The following is a 27,006-nucleotide window of genomic DNA, read 5'->3' as shown; positions in this document are numbered from 1 at the left end:
CCAATCAATCACCACCTAGAATTCCACAGCCCTTGAGACTGGGTCAGGAATGATTCCAAGAGCAGGAAGCTCAGTACTCCGATTCAGAGATGCATGCACACAATCTCAGTTCTGCGCAACATTTTGTGGATGTGGTCAAAGTATGAAAAAAGAAAGACCTATGACAATCGCTGAAAAGCCAAGCTCTTATTAAACCAAGGGTTATCCCAATCTACCTGTGGGCTTCAGTTCACATGCAACAATAAATTCTTTTTATTGTTTAAAACCACGTCAATCAGATTTTTCGTTATTTGCTGTCAAATACATCCTCACTATTACATATATTAAGATCAAGGCTTTATTTCGTTGACTTGAGCTTTTATTTCTTCACTTGTGAAATGAACAAATCTCTGGCTACATTAATGATATTGTAGGAATATCTGACCAGATATGTTTGTGAAAATCCTTAGTAAAAATTTTAATGCATGTAAGGTGCTATCTATTTTACAAATAAAAACAATTATATTTTTCCCTTAGGAATCAAAAGTTATAACTCTTAAGATGACATTTAGTTACAGAAGGGTTTTTTTTAGGTCCTTTGACATGACTAAGTCATACTGTCTGCTCTTGCCAGATGTGTAGTACACAAAGTAAGGTGGAAAATTGAGTTACTAGGTATAAAGAGTGCATTTTCCCTAGTACATCCCCCTAAAGGCTGTGAATATAGTCTTTCTTGATCTGCATTCACTATGAAGAAAACTCTCACATAAAGAAAATCCTAATGCATGCTAGGAGGGGCATAAGAACAATTTTTCCCTCTACACCACTCTGAATTGTAGCATTCCTACAAAAGTTGTTTCATTTTTCATGGAGTATACTGCTTTTTAATTTTCATTAAATGAAGCTAGGTGGTTCTTATATTGATGTCTTCGAATATTGGCTACTCAATGTAATAACAAAAGCCAAAATTCTTGCTTTTTAAAGTTATTCTAAAGAATCCATAAACATACACAGAGTTTGAAGAAACATGTGTGCACTTTAAATTCTTGAAGTATATTTGTGGTAGATTCTTTCAACCCCTTACTTCTCCCCGCAAAGCAGTGGAATTAGACATTGAAACCTTGTTCTGTGACTTTGCAACACCTTCCACCTCCTTGACGTTGGACACAGTCATGTGATCTGCCTTGGCCAATGTGAAGTTGTTAGAATGACACAGCAGAAGCTTGAAATGTCTGACTGATGGAGCTCGTTTTCCTAGTACCTCTGTCTCTGTGATGAGAAAACGTCAAGTTATCCTGCTTGGAGTAAAAGAGACATAATCAAACTGCCCAGCCAAGCTCAGCATAGATCAGCAGAGCTATCCAGCCCAGCCACAGACCAGTCCACCCACAGCTGATCCAGAGATGTATGAAAAATGACATTTGATCATGCTTTAAGCGACTCGGTTTGAGAGGATTGGTTTTGCAGCATTTTTGTATCAATAGCAAAATTATACAGCTGTGTCTCTGTGTGTGTGTGTGTGTGGTATCTGCTTAACATTGTGTGATGTATGAATATATATAATTTACTGTCCTTAGACTGCAATGAGCTAGAACTCCAAAAATAGGGGATAAGAGGGATGCAAATGATTGTAATAAATAGCAGGACGCCATGAGTTTCATAAGGATCTTGAAAGCCAGAACTGATTTCTTCACCACTGTATCTTCTATATCAAGCATACATTTACAGTTGCATGATTCCAAATTGTCATCATTTGTCATGAAAGTGATAAATGACATTGTCTACAACCAAATGGCTTTGTTATTAGTTAATCACAACTAACTGGAATCCAGGGAAATAACCTTTATTTTACTTTTTAATTTCAGGTTAAATCCTAATATTCCAAACAAAACTTCATCTCCAGAATGAAAGAAATCCAGTATGGTTTATTTAGCTTATTCTGTTCATTCCTATTCTCCTTTCAAGTTACTATTCTCAAGGGCCAGGAGAAAACATCTTTTGTGAGGCTAGCTCTCTTGTCTCCTCATATTCTGTCTCCCACATAGGATTTTGTTTCTTTGTAACCCTTTGCTGCTCCTGAGCTAGAGGATCTAGAAAATAATTGGAAATTTAACAGTGAGGTTAATTTTTTGCTACCATTTGCCTTTATTAGACTGAAAGAGTGTGTGCTTTCATCTGATTGCAATACATGCATGTACGGGTATGTATACAATACATGCATGTACAGGTATGTATGCATGTGTAATATGTACATATATGTGTATATACAATATATAAATTATAATATACATACATAAGTATATAAAATTGTAATGACATACATATGTATATATGTATGCATTGCAATATACATATATATTGCTATATATATATATATTATATATATATATATTTGAAGGAATTTATTAAGTAGTATTAACTCACACTATTGCAGGGTCCCACAGTAGGCTGTCTACAAGCTGAGGAGCAAGGAAACCAGTCTGAGTCCCAAAGCTGAAGAATCTGGAGTCCGATTTTCAGCATGGGAGACAGATGTAGGCTGGGAGGCTAAGCCAGTCTAGCCTTTTCACGTTTCCCTGCCTGCTATTCTGGCCACACTGGCAGCTGATTAGATTGTGCCCACCCAGATTAAGGGTAGGTCTGCCTTTCTCAGTCCGCTGACTCAAATGTTAATCTCCTTTGGCAACACCCTCACAGACACATCCAGAATCAATACGTTGCATCCTTCAATCCAATCAGGTTGACACTCAGTGTTAAACATCCCAACGAATATATATTGCAAGAAGAAATACATGTGTATTTTTTCTTACTATATTACCATATGTCAACTATAAGAAAATAGTGTGGAAGAAGAGAAGAAAAACCTTAATAAACACATAAGTAACGCCAGAAACATCCTTGTAGAGTTAGGATATATAATATATCTCTGTGTTTTAATCTTGCTGTTTCCCTGCCCCGCCCTCCCGCCACAGCCATGCTTCTAAATATGCCTGAATTAGGTACAGTACGGACTTGGCAAAAACTCTTTCCAGTCAAGGTGCATACTTAGGTAGAATTTTCTGTTTCAAGAGTGATTGATAAACAGATGGTGCATCAGTCAAGATTCTCCAGAGAAAAAGAAACAATTAAAAATGTGTAGACAGATGGATGAATGGATGGAGAAAGAGGCAGAGAGAAAGATAAATAGATTTATTTTAAGAAATTGGTTTATGTGAGTGCGGAGGCTAGTAAGTCCAAAATCTGCAGGATAGACCAGCAAACCGGAGACCCAGGGAAGAATGAATGTTGCAGCTCAAGTCTAAGGCAGTCTGCTGCCAGATTCCCTCTTCCTCAGGAGAGAAAGATGTTAGGAGAGGTCAGTCTTTTTTTTTTTTTTTTTCTGTTAAGGTCTTCCCGTGATGAAATGAGGCCCACCTAGATTATGGAGGTTAATCTGCTTCACTCAAAGTCTACTAATTTACATGTTAATATCATCTTAAAATTCCTTCACAGCAGAATTCAAAATAGTGTTTGACCAAATATCTGGACCTTAACATGTAAAATTATTAATTACAGAGGGACAGGTTATGGAAGACAAAGAACAATTTTTTTTAGCAGGTAAAGAATTAGGTTTATTAATTTTAGATAAACTGAAATTATCCTAAATTACTTTTAATTCAAATCAAAAGACGAGGAGAGATAATGTAGAATTGTAAACAGTGTCAAAATCATGTAAAACTGAGGAGACTCAAGGAATCAAAAAAATTAAAAAATTAAAAAAAAAAGTACTGGACAAGAATTATCAGTTCACTTCTGGACTATGAGCTTAAAATTTCTTTCTTCTCTGTATAAATATTACCTAAATCTCCATTTTTCTCCACCTTAGCATTCTTAGACATAGTGTCACAGTCACATAGAACAAAACACTTTAAGTTTTCCTGCAGGTAACATGGATCTCAAATATCAGCAGAGTATCATCTTTATTGTGATGTGTTACAGTCAAAGAAAAATATAAACTTTGTATCCTCAGTGGGATTTTCTTTCTGAAAAACACTGAAAGTCTATTATAAAGCATGTCATAAAAATCTCTCCCTCAGCCCTAGATTAGCCCATAACTACCTAGTGATCCAACGTGAAGTGTGATGTTATTACAGAAAATTCACATCCTCTTGTAAAAAAAAAAGGAATCTCAGTAAGACCTAAAGAAATAATAGAGGTCTTCTTTCACATTTGTTCTTTTCTAGAAGAAGATGAGGGCCATCTTAGACTCATTCAAGTTCTCAAATATAAACCAATCTCTCAAAGAATTTCCAACACTTCTGAGTGCAATGTAACTTACCTGTGTCACACAGACACTTCAATATTATATATTTTTAGGACCTCTCCATAAAAGAACTCATCCTGATGCCTTTTTACTGTGTTAATATTCAATATTATCAACTCTGAAGTATTTGATTTTATAGTAAAGTCTTGTCTGATTAATAAGGTAATTATTTACTTTTATATACTTAAAAAATATTCTGACTTCTTTACTATCTTTAAAGGTAGGATGAAAATGCTGGAAATTTGAAAATGTGTGTGAATATAATAAAGCAGGTTTAGCTTTCTGCACTATCCAGACAGGGTTCCACATGTGTTGTTCTGGGTTCCCATGGTAACTTAAATGGAAACTTTCAGAATGTCTGGAGTCCTTGATGTCCTGCAAATGAAGGAGGAGGATGTCCTCTAGTTTCTTGTAGCAGGAACCTGCTTAGGTGGCACCAACCCTTCCAAATGGAACAGTACATCTATAAAAGGAAAACTGAGGGCATGTACATCCTAAATCTGAAGAGGACCTGGGAGAAACTTCTGCTGACAGCTTATTCCATTGTTGCCCTTCAAAACCCTGCTGATGTCAATGTCAGATCGTCCAGGAATCTTGGCCAGTGGGCTGTGCTGAAGTTCGCTGCTGCCACTGAAGCTACTCCTATTGCTGGTCACTTCACTACTGAAATCCTCACTAACCAGATCCAGGCAGCCTTCTGGGAGCCCGGCTTCTGGTTACTGCTCTCAGGGCTGACAACCAGCCTCTCACAGAAGCATCTTGTGTTAACCTGACTACCTTTACTTTGTGAAACACATATTCTTCTCTGTGCTTTGTGGATGTTTTCCTCCCACACAGTAAAAAGGTAGCTCACTTAGTGGGTTTGATGTGGTGGATGCTGATATGAGATGGCTGTGTCCCCACCCAAATGTCATGTTGAATTGTAGTTCCCATAATCCCCACATGTCGTGGAGGAACCCAGTGGGAGATAATTGAATTGGGGGGAGGTTTCTCACATCCTGTTCTCCTGATAGTCAGTGGTGCTTTTTCCCCCTTTTGCTCTGCTCTTCTCCTTGCGGCTGCCATGTGAATAAGGATGTGCTTGCTTCCCCTTCTGCCATGACTGTAAGTTTCCTGAGGCCTCCCCAGCCATGCCAAACAGTTAGTTAATTAGACCTCTTTCTTTATAAATTACCCAGTCTTGGGCATGTCTTTATTAGCAGCGTGAGAAGTTCTGCACATGCATGGCACCGTCTCCTGGGAACACTCTTGGAAAGTCATGCCTGATTCCTACATCTAGAGAACCTGAAGAGATTGAAAAGGAAGAGCAGGCTGCTGCTGCTGACAAAGCTGTTACCATGAAGGAATTTCAGGGTTATTAGACTCTTCCAGATTCCAATTGCACTGCTGCTCAGCCTCGGATTGCAAACTGGTCTGAAGGTGGCAGGTGCCCTGTATGCCTGTTTAGCAGGTCCCTACGTAGGACTGGAGCAGAGCACTCAGCCTGCCATGGACACCTGATCTGCAGCTCCCACTGCTCTGGCCACTGAATGGGAAGGAAGAACCACTGAGTAGTTTTAAGCTGTTCTTCCAAAGACTCTTAAGCAACATGGAAATAAGGTTAACAGTTTTTTTGTTTTTGCTTTTTCCCCAAACTCAGGGCCAAATAAGGCTAACCAGGGATCATTATGATTAACATTTATTGAGCACTTACTATGTGCCAGGCCCTGTAAACTCAATTAAGGCATGGGCTTTCTCTGCATTAATTACTATAGCCCACCAAGTACCTAAAGCACTGCCTGACTTATAATAAGCATTTAATAAGTATTTATTGACTTGTTGGAGTCATTACTTCACCTAATCCTAATAGCAATATCTGAGTCAGATCCATTGAATTCCTCAATTTTCATATGAGATAGGCGAATCTTAGAGAGAATGAGATATGTGTCCAAAGTCACACATCTAGTAAGTGACATTGCTGGAACTGGAACTCATGTCTGTTTGAAGCCAAAGACTGTGTTCTTAATATCTATGTCATTTGAATTTTCAAAATTTACAAGACACCATGAGAGTACTAAAAATGCATGAACTGGATTATGTGGATGCTCTTTTCTATGTACATTTTTGAAAACCATGATGTGTCAGGCAGTAGTCCAGGTGCTAAAGTCAAATGGCAAGTAAGATAAATGCTTGCTGTCTTGGACCCCATTTAATATAATTAAAATAATGGTGGTTTGGCCAGACACAGAAAACAAATATCACATGGTTCTACTTATATGAGGTGTCTTCAGTAGCCATATCACAGAAACAGGCGGCAGAATAGAGGTCAACCAGGGGCTGGGGAGAGGGAAGAAATGGGAAGTTACTGTTTAATGAGTAGAGTTTCAGTGTGAGATGATGAGGCTAGTGCTGATGGTTGTACAACAGTTAAATGTATTTAATGCCACTAAACCATTTGGGTGAAAATTCTGAAAATGCTAAATTTTATTTTATATATATAACCACAATATTTTTTAATAATCATGGTTTAGAAAATGTTGAACAGAAATTCTGTTTAGGATAGTGATGCTTGTAAGATACTGGTTTTGGTTAAGATATAGTTTTGAGAAGTTAACAAATAGGTAATAATTATCAATACAAATCTGTTAGTCTAAAATCTGTTTTATTTTTAAGGTTCTCCATTTTACTAGGAACAATATAATTTTCCCAATTTTTTTTCTCAATCTTCTGTTTCATAAATTTTCCATACTTTCCAGCAGTTTTTGACCTTTTGTGGATCAGGAAAATCTTTAGAACTTAATGTCATTTAAAGTTGCCTTTCCACAAGGCATCCTTAGACTCACAAAAGTACATAAACATATGTGTATGTGTAAACAATTCTATAAAGAAAATCACTGGATTGAACCACAACATGAAGGTCTCATTAGTGCGCTTAATCAGAATGAGTAAATATTGTGTCCTAGGTTCTGCAGAGTGACATACAGATTTTTTTTTTCCTAGTGAATTATGTCTGAAAAAAAGGGATGGAAAAGCACACACTTGATTTCTGGGGAAGATAGAGAATGTTATACTTCATTCCAAACGACTCAAAAGAGGAAGTCCCCATGACAGAAGCAGGCCACTAAGCCTTTGCCGGCCTTGCTATTTACAAGATTTCTATCCTTTACACTGGCCTCTACATTGAAACCACATTTAATTCCAACCTCTTATTTTTTTTACATTGTTTGCAAATTTTACATATTTTACTAACAGCATATTATCACAAATCAGGATGGATTTTGTTACTTAATAAACAAAGGCAAAAATCTCAAACCTCTAATGTCAGAATTACGGGCATTAGCGGCACATCCACTTAGAAAAGCTTGGGTTTTTAAAAATATTAATATGGTACATGGAAAAGCTTTATCAGAACCTAATTAAAATAATATGTATTACTTTCTAAAGTAGAGCAGAGTGAAACTTTTTAAAAACAGGAGTTTGGATTGCAACAGCTAGGATTCATGGTTTCAAGATGCAGGAACCAGATATGACTTTTCTATGCAGAGTTGAGGGGATCTGTTGGAAGTGTTTAGACTAGGTGACATCAGGCAGCAGGAACAGCTTAGAAAACAGGCACCAAGAGCACTTTGAAGCCTAGATGGTGGGAACGACCTAATCAGAAAGGGACCATAACACCATGCAATTTCAGGGAGGCCATCGCTTAGTGTTTGCCAGGATTTGCTGGCTGTAACCATGACTGAACAGCGCTGCCACATGGCAACTAAATACAATTGAGCATCCCTCAGTGTGCTTCGCTCACTCAGGATTCAGAAATATGTTCTAGTTTTCTAAGAGTTAAACAAGTACAGATAAGTAGAACCTTATCTGTACTTATAAGGGATCAGTTTCCTAAAATTTTAGCCAGCAATACATAACGTTAATATATTCGCTGTATCCAATTGGTATCTATAATTAATGTTTTTAAATCGATTATACATACTATAATTTTCAACTTTTCTTGCTCTTTAGCGATCATAAACATGAAATCACACCTTTGTTGTGCCAGCTGTGTGTGTGTCTATATAGACACATATACACATATACACATACATAGACAAACATCAGTTTTGTCTAACTGATATTCAGATAAACACAAAACTTTAGAAACTAAAGGGAACTGTTATTTAAAACCATTTCATACACCACCAGAAGTTCATTACTACATTTTGAAACGCTGGGTTAGACAATGCTCAAAAACGCTTTAACAATTAAAAAAAAAATCTGGGCATTTAAATTACTCTGATTACAAATTTTAAAATTCTCAGTTTTTTTTTCTTTTCTATGAAGTTTACCACATTCTGCTTTAATAAATCTCTATATTTAGGGTTCCCTAAAAGCACAGTCTGAGTGGAGGATTCTGGTTCATGTAATTTTTTCCCCCTCAGGGGTAGGCTGGGAAGAGAAGTTTCTTTCAGGAGAGTAAGGACGAAGGAAGCAGGATAGGGCAGGAGACGCTAGCTTCAGTCTAATCACAGGGACAGGAGGAGCTCAGGAAGAACTGCACCACAGCACCACCTAGAGGCAGAGCCTTGCTGGTGAGTCATTGGCCATGGTCTACCCCCAGAATGGGTGTCTTATAGGGGTGGAGGGAAGGGGTACAAACCCTACCAGCCAAGCTGCTGGGAGTTACTATTATCCAACACTTAAAGAAGTAAAAGGCAAGGATATATGACACCATCTAAGCCCACTACACAGAAAAAGCCTAATAAATGCTACCAACATTTTTCCTACCTTAACACTCTTTGTCCTATTTATGAGCAAATCAGTCAAATTCTATGACTGTATGCAGATTGCATTTTGCAACCCAGTTTTTCTATTCGGATGTATATTCAGTGCTACATCATCTGGACCATTAACCAAGGATTTAGGTAGCACACTTTAAAAAAAAATCCTAATAAGTAATTTCAAACATTATTTTTAAACATAAAAATGTATATCTGAGAATGATGGTTTCCAGCTTCATACATGTCCCTACAAAGGACATGAATTCATCGTTTTTTATCGGTGCATAGTATTCCATGGTGGATATGTGCCAAATTTTCACAATCCAGTCTATCATTGATGGACATTTGGGTTGGTTCCAAGTCTTTGCTATTGTGAATAGTGCCACAATAAACATATGTGTGCATGTGTCTTTATAGTAGCATGATTTATAACCCTTTGGGTAGATACCCAGTAATAGGATGGCTTGGTCAAATGGTATTTCTAGTTCTAGATCCTTGAGGAATCGCCACACTGTCTGCCACAATGGTCAAACTAGTTTACAGTACCACCAACTGTGTAAAAGTGTTCCTATTTCTCCACATCCTCTCCAGCACCTGTTGTTTCCTGACTTTTTAATGTTCACCATTCTAACTGGTGTGAGATGGTATCTTGTTGTGGTTTGGATTTGCATTTCTGTGATGGCCAGTGATGATGAACATTTTTTCATGTGTCTGTTAGCTGCATAAATGTCTTCTTTTGAGAAGTGTCTGTTCATATCCTTCGTCTACTTTTTGATGGGGTCGTTTGTTTTTTTCTTGTAAATTTGTTCAAGTTCTTTGTAGATTCTGGATATTAGCCCTTTGTCAGATGAGTATATTGAAAATTTTTCTCCCATTCTGTAGGATGCCTGTTCACTCTGATGGTAGTTTCTTTTGCTGTGCAGAAGCTCTTTAGTTTAATTAGATCCCATTTGTCAATGATGGCTTTTGTTGCCATTGCTTTTGGTCTTTTAGAGGTGAAGTCCTTGCCCATGCCTATGTCCTGAAAGGTATTACCTAGCTTTTCTTCTAGGGTTTTTATGGCTTTAGGTCTAACATTTAAGTGTTTAATCCATCTTGAATTAATTTTTGTATAAGGTGTAAGGAAGGGATCCAGTTTCAACTTTCTACATATGGCTAGCCAGTTTTCCCAATACCATGTATTAAATAGGGAATCCTTTCCCCATTTCTTGTTTTTGTCTGGTTTGTCAAAGATCAGATTGTTGTAAATGTGTGGTATTATTTCTGAGGGCTCTGTTCTGTTCCATTGGTCTATATCTCTGTTTTGGTACTAGTACCATGCTGTTTTGGTTACGGTAGCCTTGTAGTGTAGTTTTAAGTCAGGTAGCGTGATGCCTCCAGCTTTGTTCTTTTAGCTTAGGATTGTCTTGGCAATGCGGGCTCTTTTTTGGTTCCATATGAACTTTCAAGTAGTTTTTTCCAATTCTGTGAAGAAAGTCATTGGTAGCTTGATGGGGATGGCATTGAATCTATAAATTGCCTTGGGCAGTATGACCATTTTCATGATAATTATTCTTCCTATCCATGAGCGTGGAATGTTCTTCCATTTGTTTGTGCCCTCTTTTATTTTGTTAAGCAGTGGTTTGTAGTTCTCCTTGAAGAGGTCCTTCACTTCCCTTGTAAGTTGGATTCCTAGGTATTTTATTCTCTTTGAAGCAATTGTGAATGGGAGTTCACTCATGATTTGGCTCTCTGTTTGTCTGTTACTGGTGTATAAGAATGCTTGTGATTTTTGCACATTGATTTTGTCTCCCGAGACTTTGCTGAAGTTGCTTATCAGCTTAAGGATATTTTGGGCTGAGACGATGGGGTATTCTAAATATACAGTCATGTCATCTGCAAACAGTGACAATTTGATTTCCTCTTTTCCTAATTGAATACCCTTTATTTCTTTCTCCTGCCTGATTGCCCTGGCCAGAACTTCAATACTATGTTGAATAGGAGTGGTGAGGGAGGGCATCCCTGTCTTGTGCCAGTTTTCAAAGGGAATGCTTCCCATTTTTGCCCATTCAGTATGATATTGGCTGTGGGTTTGTCATAAATAGCTCTTTTTTTGAGATACGTTCCATCGATACCGAATTTATTGATAGTTTTTAGCACGAAGGGCTGTTGAATTTTGTCAAAGGCCTTTTCTGCATCTATTGAGATAATCATGTGTTTTTTGTCTTTGGTTCTGTTTATATGCTGGATTACGTTTATTGATTTGCGTATGTTGAACCAGTCTTGCATCCCAGGGATGAAGCCCACTTGATCATGGTGGATAAACTTTTTGATGTGCTGCTGGATTCGTCTTGCTAGTATTTCATTGAGGAATTTTGCATCAACGTTCATCAGGGATATTGGTCTAAAATTCTCTTTTTTTGTTGTGTCTCTGCCAGGCTTTGGTATCAGGATGATGTTGGCCTCATAAAATGAGTTAGGGAGGATTCTCTCTTTTTCTATTAATTTGAATAGTTTCAGAAGGAATGGTACCAGCTCCTCCTTGTACCTCTGGTAGAATTTGGCTGTGAATCTGTCTGGTCCTGGACTTTTTTTGGTTGGTAGACTATTAATTATTGCCTCAATTTCAGAGCCTGTTGTTGGTCTATTCAGGGACTCAACTTCTTCCTGGTTTAGTCTTGGGACGGTGTATGTGTCCAGGAATTTATCCATTTCTTCTAAATTTTCTAGTTTATTTGCATATTGGTGTTTATAGTGTTCTCTGATGGTAGTTTTCAGTTCTGTGGGATCGGTGGTGATATCCCCTTTATCCTTTTTTATTGCGTCTATTTGATTCTTCTCTCTTTTTTTCTTTATTAGTCTTGCTAGCGGTCTATCAATTTTATTGATCTTTAAAAAAAATAGCTTCTGGATTCATTGATTTTTTTGGAGGGATTTTTGTGTCTCTATCTCCTTCAGTTCTCCGCTGATCTTAGTTATTTCTTGCTTTCCGATAGCTTTTGAAGGTGTTTGCTCTTCCTTCGCTAGTTCTTTTAACTGTGGTGTTAGGGTGTTACTTTTAGATCTTTCCTGCTTTCTCTTGTGGGCATTTAGTGCTATAAATTTCCCTCTACACACTGCTTTAAATGTCTCCCAGAGATTCTGGTATGTTGTGTCTTTGTTCTCATTGGTTTCAAAGAACATCTTTATTTCGGCCTTCATTTTATTATGTACCCAGTAGTCATTCAGGAGCAGGTTGTTCAGTTTCCATGTAGTTGAGTTGTTTTTAGTGACTTTCTTAATCCTGAGTTCTAGTTTGATTGCACTGTGATGTGGCAGACAGTTCGTTATAATTTCTGTTCTTTTAAATTTGCTGAGGAGTGCTTTACTTCCAACTATGGAGTCAATTTTGGAATAAGTGTGATGTGGTGCTGAGGAGAATGTATATTCTGTTGATTTGGGATAGCTGAAAACCATCATTCTCAGCAACCTATCGCAAGGACAAAAAACCAAACACCGCACGTTCTCACTCATAGGTGGGAATTGAGCAATGAGAACACTTGGACACAGGAAGAGGAACATTACACACCAGGGCCTGTCTTGCAGTTGGGGGTGGGGGGAGGGATAGCATTAAGAGATATACCTAATATAAATGACGAGTTAATGGGTGCAACACACCAACATGGCACATGTATACATTTGTAACAAACCTGCACGTTGTGCACATGTACCCTAGAACTTAAAGTATAATAATAATAAAAACAACTAAACTGTAAGAAAACAAACAACCCAATTAAAAATGGGCAGAAGACGTGAACAGACAGCTCGCCAAAGATAAACAGATGACAAACTTAAAGATGCTCCATAATCAAATGTTAGCAGAGAAATGCAAATTAAACAAGAATAAGATACCACTACATATCTATCAAGATGGCCAAAATCCAGAACATGAACAACACCAAATGCTGACAAGGATGTGGTGCAATAGGAATTCTCATTCATTGTTTATGGGAGTGCAGAATTGGTTCAGCCACTTTAGAGGACTGTTTGGCAGTTTCCTACAAAACTGAACATACTCTTAAAATACAACCCAGCAATTGTACTCCTTCACGTATAACCAAATGAATTGCAAACTTATGTCCACAAAAAAAAAGAACCCTGCACGTGGATGTTTATAACAGCTTTACTCAAAATTGCCAAAACTAGTAAGTAAACAAGATGTCCTTCAGTAGGTGACTGGCTAAACTGTGGTACATCTAGACAATGGAATATTATTTAGTGCCAAAAAGAACTGAGTTACCAAGCCATTACAAACACATGGAGAAAATTTAAGTGCCTATTACTGAGAGTAACCAATCCGAAAAAGGCTACATTATTATATGATTCTAACCATACGACATTCTGAAAAAGGCAAAACTATGGAGACAGTAGAAGATCAGTGGTGGTCAGGGATTAAAGGGAAGGAGAGATGAATAGGCAGAGCACAGAGGATTTTTTGGGCAGTGAAATTACTCTGTATAGTACTGCAATGGGAGAGACATGTCATTATACACATTTGCCAAAACTCATAGGATGTACAACACCAAGAGTGAACCCTAATATAAACTATGTGATAATGATGTGTCAATGTAAATTCACTGACTAACAAATGTTCATGCACCTGCACCTCCTCTGATGCAGGAGGTTGATAGTCGGGGAGGCTGTGCATGTGTGGAGGAAAGTGGCGTATGGGACAATGGAAATTCTATATGCTCTGCTTTATTTTGAAGTGAACCTAAAACTGCTCTTTTAAAAAGAGTCCATTTAAAAGACAAAACACTAAAAATTTTTAAAGTACTATCTTTATGTTCTAACATAAGTCATTACTCACTGATCTGGAGATACTCAAATGTAGTACTTTAAAAGTTTTTAAAATAATGAACTGAGACTACATACTTGATTCCTAAATTTCTAGGTGACCTGTTTTATAAGATAATCTTACATTAAGGGAAATTATAAAAAGATACAACATAAAAAATGTATATCATAGAGTAGTATGCAAAGTTTGCATGAATTTGTAAAATGAAACAGAAAGTTTTGTTTGGGATCTGGGTTTGGGTTTATGCTTTCTGGAACTCTAATGTATATGTTTATTCTCTTTTTCCATTAAGAGTATTTGCAAAGGATACCTTGAGTTATTTATTGAGGGCCTATTATTCCCTGGTGTTGCGCTAAGCTATTTATGTATACATGACTGCTTATTAATCCTCTCCCCAAATCCTTCCAGTTCAATGTTGTTATCCTCATTTAGAGAGAAGCAGAGTTGCTTGAACATCTATGATAACTTGCCACAGCTCTAGTTAAGGGCAAATTCGGAATTCAAAGCCAGGAGGAGTCCAAGGCCAAAGGCCACCTTCATGACCATTATAATTCTCCACTCCCAGGCAGTATGGACAGATATAGAAATTATCCACTGAAAGTTTATGGAGCCAGATAAATTTCATGAATTTTACAGTTTTTATTTTATTTAGTAACTAGCAGGATTTTGAGATTAATAATTTGGGCTCCAGAGTCAACTTGCCTGGGTTCAAATACACTTATTAAAAATAAATGAGGGTATGCTATACAGCTAGTGGTAATGTAAATTGACAAAACTTTCCTGAATAAAATGTGGCAACATGCATCAAAAGCTTTAAACATGTTAAAACCATTGTCCCAGGAATTTTACTTATAGAGTTTCATTTAAAGAAAATTTATTTAATGTACACAATAATTAATTACAAAGGCATTTAATTTCATTGTTGCTTTGAAAGAACCTAAGCGCACAACAATAGGGGATTGATTAAATGAGTAATAGGAAATTCACATATCACAGGGGAATGCCTCCTTCCTCACCTTTGTTTTGTAGCATTTTCCACAGTCTGCCTGGCTTCCTTTTCCACCACTTCCTCATCCTTAGAGCAGAGGACAGCCAGGTTTACAGTGGTCGGTGGGTTACAGGTATTGCGTAGACATGATCAAAGTTCCTCTGCTTGGAGAAGTTGCTTCTTTCCTTCCTTCTTCTATCCAGGGTCAGTGCAGGGCAGGGATTGCCTGCTCCCTGGCTTTAAGCTTTCCCCGAAGTGGTTTTTTCTCACAGCTCAACAAACTTCCAAGGGAGGCAGTGAGCAAGCCCATTTTTTCTCTCATTGTAAGCTGTGCCTGACAATTGTGCATTAATTAGGAATAGGGTAATAATCTGTTTCTCCACTTGCTGTCTATTTTTCAATTGAATTGGGTAGAAAAGACAGGTGCTACTTATTGAGCACTCTCAAAGACCCTCAAAAACACTGAGGAGAATATTATAACCATTAAAACTGACATATAAAAATACTTATGGCTGGAAAAGGTCATGACATTTTAAAGCAAAAAAGCAGGTTACACAAAAATATGTAATACATAGTTAAGAAAACTGGGGGGATAGCAATACATTGTGTTTATTTTTCTCTAGCTTATTCTGCATTCTCTAAATTTTTCTACAAATATTTATATTGTTAAAAATAAGAATAAAAATCTATATTTAACAAAACAATACAATAAAGGCGGAGAGTTTATTTAACTTTATGAGTCTCAGTTTTTTCCTCCCCTAAAATCCAAAATAACCCTCTTTGGGTTTTTGTGAAGACTTCATTGACTGATCTATGAAAAAAGGTTTGCAATTTTGTGCGTCATAGGAGGTGATCTGTTTTGAACATGGAGTCTCATTTTATAACTATAATTTCGATACCTTCCCATTAACTTTGGTAGTCACTACCACTTTAGTGTCAATTATCTAAGTGCAAAACAAAGCCAAAAAATCTTTACTTGATTCCATTGCTTGCTGCCAATATTGGTGAGATATTTGACCTCTAGGTTCAAGTATGATTTTGTTTCATAACACTAGTATTCAAAGTGTTCAAGATGAAGCTGGTATTATAAAATTTTAGACGATTTTCTTCCATAATCCAAAGGTAAATTAAAATTTCTTTCCTCTTCATAACGGACAAAAAACCTGTTTTCAGAGTTAATATGACAGTGGTATGGTTATAGCTTTCTTTTACTTCAAAAAAAAGTAGAGAATGGTATGGTGTATTTAAGTAGAAAGGAAACATGAGGATGAGACAGATTACTTCAAAAAGAAGTAATCTCCCCATTGACAGTCAAACACAGATAAATTTTTAGCCTCATTTGGTTTCTAAGACAGTTCTTTTTAAACAAAGAAAAAAAAATCATGTTTTGCACCCTCATTCTCTTGAACACATGGTAAATTAGTAGCAAAGTAATGATGAATGTGGAAGTTAATCAAAAGCAAAACTATAGTTTCCACACATATGTTTCTTAGGGAATTAATGATTTCCCTTTATTACAGTAAATGTGTCAAGACCATAAAATGTGAACAAAAATTTAAAGTGTAAGATTAAATGCTGTTGAAACTTTGCCTGACCCTTATTAATGCAACACTGTGTTTAAGCAGAAACCTGGGATAGAAATAGAAATTGTAAGAAAGTGCTACAGCCAGAAATTTTCCAGTAAAGGCCTAAGGAAAAATGAAGTAAATGATAATAGCCTTAAAAGAGAAGTCAGGGGAAGAGACATCACAATTCAATTTTAAACAAGGCCAGGGGCAGAAAATAGTACTATAAAGAATCAAATGTAACTGAGAGAAATAATCTTGTAATAAGTCAAAGAGTGGTTTTGAAGGAGAAGATTCAATAATCCAGTTGTTAGCTCTTAGCAGGAATCCATTAAAGGAGACATGCACTAAACTTTCTGCTTGAGCAAAAGTATGTTTCTTAAGGTAGAAAAGTTAGAAACAGTGCAAATGCTTTGACTAAATGAACTGATTGGATTGGTCAAGCAAGAACATTTTGGAAAACTATACTTCTTCAAAATGGAAAAAGGGAGTAGGGCTATTCAGGGAGCCAATGACCTAAGAATTTCTGTGGAAAATAAGTGTGCTTAATTTTATTTTTTAAATTGTATTTTTAGTCCCAGTATGAGCAAGACTCTACAATAGATTCTGGAGAATATCAAAGTGGAAAACAAGTGGGCCCTCCTGTTGAAGAGTTCATTGCCTAGTACAAGGTGTGAAGATGCCTGGAAGAGAGAGGAACCAGTTCTACCTAGAGGTAAGAAAACTTTTCATAGCTAAGGGTGTGGGATAAGAAGACAAGTTTTACGTAGAAGGTTTTCCAGCCTGAGAGTCGAACTTAGGCAAGACACGGAGTCATGTTCTAGGCAGGCTGATTATATATTTCAGATTAACCTGCAATATGAGAAGTCAGTGAGAAAGTGATTGAAAATAGAACAGGCCAGCAATGCAGGTGAGGGTCAGGTAATTAAAAATGTTGATACCATGCTAAGAAATTTCTACTTAAGCCTACACTAGTTGCAATCTACTTATGCAGGGGAATGGAATATGTTCAGCATCATGGTTTATAAAAGGTTACTCTGATATCAATGAAGAGGGAGACAGCCTATTGTAATGTTGAAAAACTCATGCTCTAGAAACAGGCAGATCTGGAACCAAATCATAGCCTTAATTTAAACCTTTCAGCCCTAAGCAGCCGTCAGTTTTTTCATACTTAAAAGTTGGATAATAGTATCCATGCTTGGAGTAGGGGAGGTAAGGTAGAGGGTACGAGTGTTAAGAGACAAATGAAAGGACTCAGGAATTAGAAATAGAGAAAAGGTAAACCTATTCAAGAAACTCAAAAGAAAATAAAATCAAGGACTTTCTGAGTGGTATGAGGTGGAAAAGGTGGGGAAAATGGAAGATGAAACTGAGCTTTCTGTTGTTGGGGAGGGAGGAAGATGGTGTATTACTCTCTTGACCACAGAGACTGCATTTGGAATCAGAAAGTCTAATGGAAGAGAAATTAGAACTTTCAAATCAAACCTTAACTATAAAATGTGACTATGTCTCTGGGAGAGGAAACATGTATTTCAGAGACATAATGTCTACATTCTATATTATTTCAGAGACATCCTGTCTGCATTCTATATTCCATGTTTTTCTCAAAACATAAATATAGAGAAAAAAATGAAAGATGTGAAAAATCACATACAGAGATAATAAATGTGCATTTTAAAACATAGTGAATTGATCCTTGAAGGATTGTGATAACTAAACATGATTTATAAAGAAATTCAAAAATCTTATTTACTTTTCAGTATACTATTAATAATGCAATATTTCTCCATGCTTGATTTCACTGATATTTTTGACTACTTTAAGATTCTGGAAAACATAAAACACTGTTATGAGTAATTATGTTTTTCAATTTGCTTATCTGTACACACAAATAAAAAATATGGTTCTTTCAAGCATCTATAAACAATCCAGTCTCAAGTACAAATGGGCTTCAATGTAACATGTTAATTTGCTAAAATTCTACAACATTTCCCAAGAAAATAACAGTTTTAGCATTTTTACTAGGTGGCTTTTTTATTTTTTTACTGCACTTTAGAAGTCAGCCCTGTGCAATTTAATCTTTCAAAGAATCCTTCTGCTGATAAACTACAGAGAGTACATGTGGCTGATTTGACCCAAACCTTTCAGTTAATAAATATGAGACAGAATCTTATAAAAGGAAATGCAATCAGGATTTTCACAGAAGGTTTTTCCTGAAGGGTAAAAATAATAATGGTGTTTGACTCACTTTCATACCTGGGAGCCGAAGATGTCCTTGCCAAATATCTTCTTGGCAGAGCTCTAGTTGGACAGACACTTCCAAGAGATAAGCAAAGCATGAAAGATAGGAACATCGGACAAAATGAAAGGAAATGAAAGCATTTCCTAAAGCATTTAAAATGATGACATAAAAAAGTTTGTTTATATTTATCAAGCATGAGTTAGGTGACTTTTTAAAAATGTAAAATGAACTTCAGGATATTTATTACCAAGCTGGTCCAGACAGTTTGCATTCATTCATTTATTCGTTCATTCATTCATTTATTTTTTTAGTTATTACTTAGGAAGTGAGTCTAAAATAAGGATAAGTCACCATAATATTTTTAAGCAAATATTCTCTAGTTTACTGTATGCATTATTTGGCCTACTAAAATTAGCTTGCAGTAACTCATCCAAACACAGCCTCACTAGCTCCATGATTGTTTAGTGGAATAAGGATGGAACATGGGAGTATGATGTAAAATGGGCTATATCCTCGATATCTCATGAGCACCACTCTGGCACAGGCTTCCACCAGCAAGGGTATCCTAGTAGCAGCAAACAGGCATGAAGTTTTTCATTATGCACATCTGACAGTGATACCATGTGATATCAATAAGCAATGGCACTGGCATCCGAAATCTGTCTCACTGGGTTTGGCAGAAGGACCTAGAGACAGTATTAGATTTGTTTCCCAGAAGAGAAAATGGGGTGTTCCAATGAATAATTGGAAAAAATCTATATCTATATATAATATATTACATATATGTAATATATTATATATTATAGATATATAATATATTATATATCTATATAATATCTATATATAATAATATATATAATAATATTATATTATATATGTAATATATATAATTACATATATATGTAATCTATATATAATATATTATATATATGTTATATGTATAAAAATATATATTTTTTTTAAAAAAGAGGACTGACCAGCTACCCATCCGACGTTGGTAGAACAGGTCAAAGTGGTTTGGTGTTTTTCAATTTTACCAAAATGGGAACAGGCTGACTATATTATTTTCTATGCTTTTTTCTACTTAATACATCATGAGCATCTTCCCATGTCTGTGTCTATCATGGTATGGTCATTTTTAATGGCAAGGAACTTCTTTTTAGTCCAGGCTTCTTTTTCTTCTAAAGTTCAATATTATGCTGCCGTTACATCAAGGCTTTATGGAAGATAATTTCCATTAATTTGACAGATCATTGTCTTGTCAGCTTCGGATAATTAAGGACTAGCCATTAGTCCCTGTACCTATTGTGTAATCTCTTTTGCCTCATCAGGTTTGTGAATTTTGCAGTGCTTGCCAATCTACAGTTAGCTTAATTAAAATCAATGGAGTCGAAAGTTGGTGTGTTCTCTTTCTCTTTCTCTGAAGGATTCCATTTTCCAAAACACCATAAGCAAATAAATTGGCATGTGGAACTTTCTTCAGCCGTATAGTAGTCAAACACACTTAACCGTGTATATTTAACTCCCAGCAAAATTATCCCATTTTGCATTTGCTAGCTAGCCAGTAAACTCCAGTTTTCTTGCATCAGAGGAGGATGCTCACCCATAGATTTTATAGTCAGAAGTAGTCCAATTGCTAGTAAATACCCTCAACAAAAGACTCAGAAAGTGAAATCAGTGCCAATGCTATTTTCTTCCCTCAAGCTGAGCTACAGCGTTCAATTCTCCAAATGTGAAGTAGCTGGCAAATATGTTGCTGTTGTTTTCTGAATTTAAGCTGGGAAGATAGTAACTAGAGCCTAGGAGAAGAATTTTCAACTAATGAAGTGTTGTTAGTATAAGACTTTCAAAAATACTAATCCCAACATTTCTGTGATTTGCAGCTGGCATCAATTGACATATCTTTGATTTTCTCTATAAAAACAAAGACTGAACTGGCCAAATTAGCAGCTCAGGGTTATGCTGATCTTCCAGGCTGGAGGCCTTGTCCAAGATAACATCATGAACATTTTCTACCTCCTACAGAACAATAGTACACTTGCAATCTGCCAGACATAGGACTGAAATGCAGAAACATTAAAACAATAATTAGTAACTCTGATTTTACTAATGCCTGGGCAGCTCAAATTTCTTGACAGTTATAACCCTAAAATATCTACTTGAACTAATATATACTTTGTTATGCATATCTATTTAAAACATATTTTGATAAACATGTATAGTGAAATATATTATTGTCTGTAATAAAAGGGAAATCCCAATATGTTAACGATGTAATGAACTGTAAAAAGTGATCAATATTGTTTTTTCTGCATGTTGACCAATGTATGGACCTATTTTTTATCTTCATTCTCATTCTTTCAGAATAAAAAGCAACATCTATTTAGTACAAGCAAATAACTTGTGGGAGTTTTCAAGAATATACAAATGAAATTAATTTAGAAACATATCAGACACCCTACCTATGCAAATGGTATTACATTGTGTTAATCTAGTTCTAAATTATGTGTTTAACATCATTCTACTTCAGAATTATTTTGAATCTTTTTATTTATCAATAATAAAACTTTCTAAGATTTTAAATATAAAATACAAAGCTGCCATTTTGAAGTTGTATTTCCATTATTACATGATAATTAGTTGTATAATTAAAACATGTGGGGTCAAAGGTCAGATATTACAATCCAAGGGATATCACAAAGGATATTGTATTTTTACTCCAAATATGTATATTAACAGCTATGGCTGTTACACAGAACATTAAGCTAAAAGAGTCCAATGGAAATTGGAATAACATTTGTTGCAAATAAGAGGTATAGTGAAATTTCAAGATGATTCTGAAAATATTTTATTTATCTGGACTTATGATAACAAATCTTAGAGAATAACTGAGAGAGTGCACTCAAGGAAGTAAATAGCTCTATTAAAAACAGTAACCTGATGATGAAGACTCAACAAATGAAGACAATGATATCCGTGGATGCTTTTCAGACACTCTGTTATTCTTTGGTGGTGACTCCACTATTCTTTATGAATAATACAATTAGTGCAATTTTGAGTCCTTTCATCCCTGCCAATTATCCTAATATTGGAAAATTTTCTGTTTAACACAAAAATATTAAGAACTCATTTGAGAGTATCTTCACTGAGTGGTTTATCAAGCACTAGAATAGCTCCAGAAGTAGGAGTTAAATACTTCCCAAGAGAATTCAGTCCACTCTAATATCATTTCAGTGTTAGAAAAAACACCCTTGCACTGACTTGAAAATTATATTCCTAGATCTTTTATCCAGGACACTTGGGGTCACAGAGAAAAAATATTTGTCTTATTCTTAATCGATCTACAAATAGAAGTGTGCTCAAAATAGTAGCAACAATATATTTCATTACATATGCTTTTATATATAATATATATAATTTCATATATAATATTAGATATATAAAATTTTTATTACATATATGATTATGTAACAAAGTATATTGATGCTACTATTATGTTATTTTATGAGTGCTTATATATAAGCACTTATATATGCTTACATATTAGTGAATGATAGCAATGATAAAAGTGACAAGGAGGGAAGAATTATGATTATTTTATTATTATAAGGTACTCACACACTACCTGTGGAGTGGTATAATGTTGTTTGACTATGGATTTTAATTAGTTATAAATGTATATTGGAAACTCTGGTGCAACCACTGAGAAATGTAAAAAAGGAAGCATACTTGATATGCTAATAATAAAGGAGCAAAGATGGAATCATACAAAATGCTCAATTAAAGCCACAAAAGGCAGTAAAATAGTGGAAGACAAACTAAAAACAAAGAAAAAGTGAAACAAATATGAAACTAACAAATGTGGTAGGCATTAATTCAACTAAATCATTAGTTACTTCAAACATCAATAGTCTAAATATATCAGTTAAAAGACAAAGATTGTCAAAATGGATTAAAAAAAAAACCTTCCCAAATGTATGTTGCCTTACAAGAAACATGCATTAACTACCAAAGCACATACAGAAAGATATACTATGCTGATGCTAATTTTTAAAATGGGAATAGCTATATTAATTTTAAACAGACTAGACTTCAGAGCAAAGAAAGTTATCAGGGCTAAAGATGGGCATTTCATAATGATTAAGGGGTCAATTCCTTAAAAAGACATGACAATCCTTAATGTATATATGTCTGATAATGGAGCATCAAAAAACGTGAGGCAACATCTAATAGAACTGCAAGAAGTAAAACATGAGTCCACTCTCATAGTTGTTGACTTCAACATCCCTCTATCAAAAATGGACATATCAAGCAGGCAGAAAAAAGAATAAACACAACACCATCAATTAACTGGATATAATTGACATATATTGACTGTTTTATGATTAAACAACACACTATTAAAGTAGACGTGAATTAAAGAAGAAATCCCAAAAACAACAAAATAAGTATTTTGAACTAAATGAAAATTAAATACAACTTACAAAGTTTGTGGGATGTGTTGAAAACAGTGCTTAGAGAGAAATTCATAGCATTGAATACATTTATTAGAAAAGAAAAATTTAAAATTGATTACCTTATCTATAACAAACTCACAGCCAACATTATACTTAATGAGGAAAAGTTGAAAGCATTCCCTGTGAGAACTGGGATAAGACAAGGACGCCCACTTTCACAACTTGTATTTAACATAGTACTGGAAGTCCTAGCCAGAGCAGTCAGACAAAAGTAAGAAATAAAGGGAATCCAAATTAGTAAAAAGGAAGTCAAAGTATTCCTGTTTGCTGATGATATGATCTCATACTTAGAAAACCTTAAAGACTCATCCAAAATGCTTCTAAAACTGGTAAATGAATTCAGTAAAGTTTCAGGATACAAAATTAATGTACACAAATAAGTAGCACTGATATACACCAACAGCAACCAAGCTGAGAATCAAATCAAGAACTCAACCCCTTTAACAATAACTGCAAAACCCCACAAAAATATAACAACAAAAAACTTACTAATATACTTAACCAAGAAGGTGAAAGACCTCTATAAGGAAAACTACAAAACACTGCTGACAGAAATTATTGACAACACAAACAAATGGAAACATATACCATGCTCATGGATGGGTAGAATCAATATTGTGAAAATGACCATACTGCCAAAGCAATCCACAAATTTAATGCAATTTTCATCAAAATACCACCATCATTCTTCACAGAATTAGAAAAAACAATCCTAAAATTCATATGGAACCAAAAAAAAAAAAAAAGCCCACATGGCCAAAGCAAAGAAAAAGAAAAAATCTGGAGGCAGTACATTACCTAAGTTCAGAAGTTCAGAAGTTCAGATGATACTATCAGGCCATAGTCAAAAAAAAAAAAAAGGCATGGTACTGGTATAAAAACAGGCATATAGACCAATGGAACAGAATAGAGAACCCAGAAATGAAACCAAATACTTACAGTCAACTGATCTTTGACAAAGCAAACAGAAACATAAAATGGGGAAGGGAACACTATTCAACAAATGGTTCTGGGGTAGTTGACAAGCCACATGTAGAAGAATGAAACTGAATCCTCACCTCTCACCTTATCCAAAAATAAAATTAAGATGGATCAAAGACTTAAATCTAAGACTTGAAACCATAAAAATTCTAGAAGATAACATTGGAAAAACTCTTATAGATATTGGCTTAAGCAAAGACTTCATGAACAAGAATCCAAAAGGAAACACAACAAAAACAAAGATGAATAGATGGGACTTGATTAAACTAAAAAGCTTCTGCACAGCCAAATAAATGATTAGCAGAGTAAACAACTCATAGGATCAGAGAAAATATTCACAACCTGTACATCAGTCATAGGACTAATATTCAGAATCTACAAGGAACTCAAGCAAATCAGCAAGTAAAAAACCAAAACAATTTCATCAAAAAGTGGGATAAGGACATTAATAGATAATTCTCAAAAGATGATATACAAATGGCCAATAAACATATGAAAAATGCTCAACATCACTGATTATCAGGTAAATGCGAATCAAAATCACAATGTGATACCATCTCACCTCTGCAAGAATTGTCATAATCAAAAAAATAAAAAATATACATTGGCATGGATCTGACGAAAAAGGAATGCTTTTACGCTGTTGGTGGGAATGTAAACTAGTACAACCACTATGGGAAACTGTGTGGAGATTCCTTAAAGAATTAAAAGTAGATCTATAATTTGATTCAGCAATCCTACACCTAGGTATCTACCCAGAGGTAAATAAGTCATTATTCATAAAAGATACTTGTACACACATGTTTATAGCAGCACAATTCACAATTGCAAACATATGGAACCAGCCCAAATGTCATCAATCAACAGTGGATAAAGAAAATGTGATATAGATATGTGTGTGTGTGTGTGTGTGTGTATATATGTGTGTGTGTGTGTGTGTGTGTGTATATATATATATATATATATGAAATGAAATACTACTCAGCCATAGAAAGGAACAAAATAATGACATTTTGAGCAACCTGGATGGAATTGGAGACCATTATTCTAAGTGAAGCCACTCAGGAATGGAAAACCAAACATCATATATTCTCACTCATAAGTGGGAGCTAAGCTATGAGGATGCAAAGACATAAGAATGATATAATAAACTTTGGGGATTTGGGGGAAAGAGTGGAAGGAGGGTGAGGACGAAAACACTACATAGACATTGGGTACAGTGTACACTTCTTGGGTGATGAGTGCACCAAAATCTCAGAAATCACAATTAAAGAATTAATTCATGTAGCCAAACACCACCTGTTTCCCAAAAACTTATTAAAATAGAAAAAAGTCACCTTAGAAAACTAGAACAAAAGCAAATCAAATCCAAAATAAGCAGAGGAAAATAAATTAAAATTAGAGTAGAAATAAATGAAATAAAAATAGGAAATCAATAGAGACCTCAACAAAACCAGAAGATGATTCTTTGAAAGGTCAAATAAAATTGATAAGCATCTAGCCAGGTTAACTAAGAAATCAGGTATTCAACATTATTCACACAAACGAAAATAACTTAAAGTGGTATATTTAAAATATAATTGCAGTGTACAAAGGCATTGCAGTATACAAATATATTGCAGGTAAAAATCACAATATTTAAAAGATTTACCAAAACCTGCTTGACTGTGTAGACACTGCCTCACTTCAGCAAGTTTTTTTTATAATGACTATACTAAATTATCTGCCTGAACGCAAACTTATTCTTTTTCTTTAGGTGAAATTTTTGATTCAAATTTCTGAAATCCAATAATGTCACCTAGGCCAATAATAGATCAATCATGGTGCCTGTCAGGTTCTTTCTAAGCCCCGTTAGCGCTCTTTTAGGTGTCATCCATTAATAGACACTGCCTTGACACCTCCAATGTATTTTTTGTCAGATTAGTTTTCCCATGCATTGGGTCCATTATCAATCCTTAATAATGAGAAAAACATGAAATTTAAAATTTAAATTTATCTTTTAAACATTGGAAAAGGATGGTTTAATTCCCTAGGTCGTTAAATGACCAGGTTTTACATTCTAACAGTGAGATATATTAGCTGTTCATTTGAAAAGGAAACATTTAGTTTCCAGTCTTTAGGGACCTCATTGCAAACTTTTATTTACAAAGCCAGTTGTACATGTCCATTATTGTGTATCATTTTTGAACTTTTGCATTATATTTCGTATCACCACAGTTAAGGGTAAAATAACAAGACTATGGCATCTGTGTTTTGATTTAGATAAACAAATGGGGAAATAGTGCAGAGAAAAGCCAACTAAAGAAATTTTAATTGTTCTTGTATAAAGCCCCAGTTTACAAACAGGTTGAACCAATTCATTTCTGCAGCTTACATATCTAAATTTGTGACCACCTGTAACATATGAAACAAATATGATATCCCTATTAATCATCTGAGTTGTAAATATGAACTTAAGGATTGGTGCAAATTCAGTGTCCTGCACAAAAGTCTTCATTTAAAACAGAAGAGAGATTATGGTGGTGAATTCCCCAGGATGTTCAACAAACAGAGAAGAGGCCAAAGCATCTTGTCTCAGTCTTTCTTCTTGTTTTAGTTCATTCTTACACTGCTAAACAGCACTACCCAAGACTGGGTAATTTATAAAGAAAAGAGGTTTAATTGACTCACAGTTCCACATGGCTAGGAGGCCTCAGGAAACTTACAATCATGGCAGAAGGAGAAGCAAGCACATCTTACAAGGTAGCAGGTGCGAGAACATGAGCAAGAGCAGGGAAAACTGCCTTTTAAAACCATCAGATCTCATGATAATTCACTCACTATCCATGAGAACAGCATAGGGGAAACCCTCTACAATCCAATCATCTCCCACC

The 27,006-nt window shown here is 35.4% G+C and overlaps 1 pseudogene; it reads left to right on the top strand.

The window, feature by feature from the left end:
- Nucleotides 1-2,181: 2,181 nt before the first annotated feature.
- LOC141409760 (small ribosomal subunit protein uS2B-like) lies at nucleotides 2,182-17,058 on the top strand (annotated as a pseudogene).
- Nucleotides 17,059-27,006: the final 9,948 nt, after the last annotated feature.

The sequence above is a fragment of the Macaca fascicularis genome, chromosome 2 (assembly GCF_037993035.2).
Source record: "Macaca fascicularis isolate 582-1 chromosome 2, T2T-MFA8v1.1".
NCBI classification, from domain to species: domain Eukaryota; kingdom Metazoa; phylum Chordata; class Mammalia; order Primates; family Cercopithecidae; genus Macaca; species Macaca fascicularis.
This window is presented reverse-complemented; position numbering and strand designations above follow the sequence as displayed.